Source organism: Amblyomma mixtum, chromosome 4 (assembly GCF_055824585.1).
Source record: "Amblyomma mixtum isolate Tamu chromosome 4, ASM5582458v1, whole genome shotgun sequence".
Taxonomy (NCBI): domain Eukaryota; kingdom Metazoa; phylum Arthropoda; class Arachnida; order Ixodida; family Ixodidae; genus Amblyomma; species Amblyomma mixtum.
Genome location: NC_143015.1, coordinates 25536388 through 25539248, shown reverse-complemented (window position 1 = coordinate 25539248; position 2861 = coordinate 25536388).

Below are 2861 nucleotides of genomic sequence, written 5' to 3'. Positions count from 1 at the left end.
TTTATGAATCTTGGTCCAAGTTAGCTGGCACACCCCGTATATTATGCACTATACTAGATCTGTGGATGTCAAACATGCTATGTTGCCATGCCACAAAGGTGGATTTATGGAGGGGGCAGTCACATTTTAAACATGTATTTCTTGGACTTCTTTCATTGAGATAAAGGTGTTCAGAATGGTTATCCTGTGTAAAATTTCAGTCTTTTGGAGGGGGGCGACACCCCCCCCCCCATACATAAATCCTCCCCTGCCGCCCACTATATGCACTTTGGCCCTCTCTGTTTCTGTCACCTCTATGAGCGGCTCTTGGAGTTGTGAATTAAAAGTCATTGTTGGCACGGCCACCACTACAATACGTTAGGATACTACATTTTGCATTCAGGGTCAAGAACTCTAACTTTTTAGTATATTTGCCCATCCTCACTGCTGTACGAGAAAACATTCCTTGCACGGCCAGCCACATGAAAACATGCTATGAAGATAAGTACAGTATTCAAGACCAACAGCAAAATACTGCAGGATTTTTCTTATCCTCACTGCTGCAGCAGAAGGCACTGTTGACACAGCCCGCTTCTCAAATATATGCAACAGAAGCAGATTCAGGTCGAACACTAAGGTTGGTTGTGACCATGCATGGCAGCATTGTCCACGGCTCAGCTGAAAGCAGACATGTGCTCATTCAGCATAAAACTGAGAGGTTTGTGCTATCCACCAGAGAGCGCGATTAAAGTGTGGCCAGTATGTGGGGCACTTCTAGGCAAGCATAGCATGCAAACAACGCAATATCAATAACCTTGCTCAGGGATCACATGCATGAACCTCGAAACTCATTCTAGCAAAGAATGATTTTTTTTTACAACCTCATGAGTGTAACATTTTGCCAGCATTTATTCCTTTCGATTAATACAGATTACATCAATGCTATAACGGTCACACCACCGGCTTCATTCGCCGGACGCACACGCACACCCAGCATTCCTTGCACAGGGTGATGTCCACGTAGGTTGGAGTACGGGTGTTAGTTGAAACCGAAACCGTAACACACAACACTACACCTCTCCTCCATTTGGTTACGCTCAGCACTCCTCAGTGAGCCTCTTTGGCCTCCTTTTATGACGCTTCTTTGTACTGCGTGGAGAGCGTGGTATAGCTTGCTGCAGGGTGCAAAACGGCGTAGATTGTGCACTGGGTTCTGGTACGGCAGTGCCAATGATAGATTCTGGTCCTGCTGCGCAGCCAGGTGCTTGCAGCTTTTTGAAGTATGTTTTGTTTCTGCATACCATTTTCCCTTCCTGGTTTGCTGCAGTGATGGTGTTGCCTTTTGTTGAAACCACAATCAGGCGTTCAGAGTCATAGACAGAGTGGTGCTTTTTCCTTACTTCTCTTTTCTTGAGTACTTCATCCCCCACAGAGAAGTCGTGGTGGCCAGCATGTCTGCGCTCGTCGGCGTAGGCCTTCATGGTTTGTTTGCTTAGGGTGTCTTTTGTAGCTATTTGCTTGTGCTGCTCCGGTGGCAGGATACATGGTAGGAGGCCTTTGGCACCCCTTCCAAATATAATACGATGAGGGGAGTGCCCCGTTGTGAGATGGGGTGTTTGCCTGTAACTCGCTAAGTAGGCATTAAGATCCACAGCCAAATCCCTGTTTTCAATGTGTGTTGTCTGGATCAGCTTGACCAGCGGCTTCATGAACCTCTCTACGGTTCCGTTCGCTTGAGGCCAATCTGGAGTCACTTTGCGGTGATGGAAGTTCAACTCAGTCGCAAGGGAAGTCATGTCTTTGCTGTTGAAAGGTGGCCCATTGTCTGACTTTACCACGTCTGGGATGCCAAAAAGAGCAAATATTTTCCGCAGCTTTGGCAGAACTTGCGTAGAAGATGTTGAATGAACGATTTCCACCACTGGAAGTCGTGAGTGCTCATCAATGATGACAAGTAGATATTTGCCTGACTGAAGGGGACCAGGAGATCAATGGCTACTTCTGACCAGTGTCGTGCTGGGAGGAGTGTCATGGCGAGTGACTCTTGGCGTATCTTTCCGTCGCATGACTGGCACGGGATACAACATTGGATAGTGCCCGTACAGAGCTGGTCCATCTGGGGAAACCATACTTTTGTACGCAGGAGCTGCTTTGTCTTCACTATTCCCTGGTGGCCAACGTGGGCTAGCTGTACAGCACGCAGGCCAAGAGGTCGTGGTATCAAGATTCTCGAACCTCGTAGGATGATGTTGCCTTGTGTGCACAGTTCTTCTTTTACCTTTGACAGAGCACTGATTTCCTCTTTGTCACTTGGGGAAGTGAACTTTGTATGTAGTTGATGTCAGGTGTTGGTGGTGATGGCCTGAACAACAGATTTGTAGAGCGTATCTGCACAGGTTTCAAGCTCGGTCAGGGAGAGTGCTTTTAGCTTGGCTGACTGCATGATAAGACCGACGAATTCTTCGGTGGAGCGCTCAAGGTCTTCTCTTAGAACCTCAACTGGATGCCGGGAGAAGTAGTCTGCTGGGTTGAGGATTCCAGGTTTATAATGTACCTTAAAGTCATACAGCTGAACTCAAAGACGCCATTTCTCAATTCTTGGAGGCGTGTTTGTCGCTTTAGCAGAGAATATGGCGGTTAGCAGTTTGTGGTCTGTTACCACTACAAAAGGAGCTCCATACACGTACAGGTTAAAATGTTCACATGCCCACACTATGGCAAGGGCTTCGCGCTCAGTTTGTGAGTATCTTTGCTCAGTTGGGGTGAGTGACCGGCTGGCATGCCACACAGGTCGAGGTGAAGGGTCATCTGCAGTGTGCTGTGTCAGAACTGCACCAAGGCCAACTGGACTTGCATCTACTGTAAGGGTGGTTTGTGCTGCT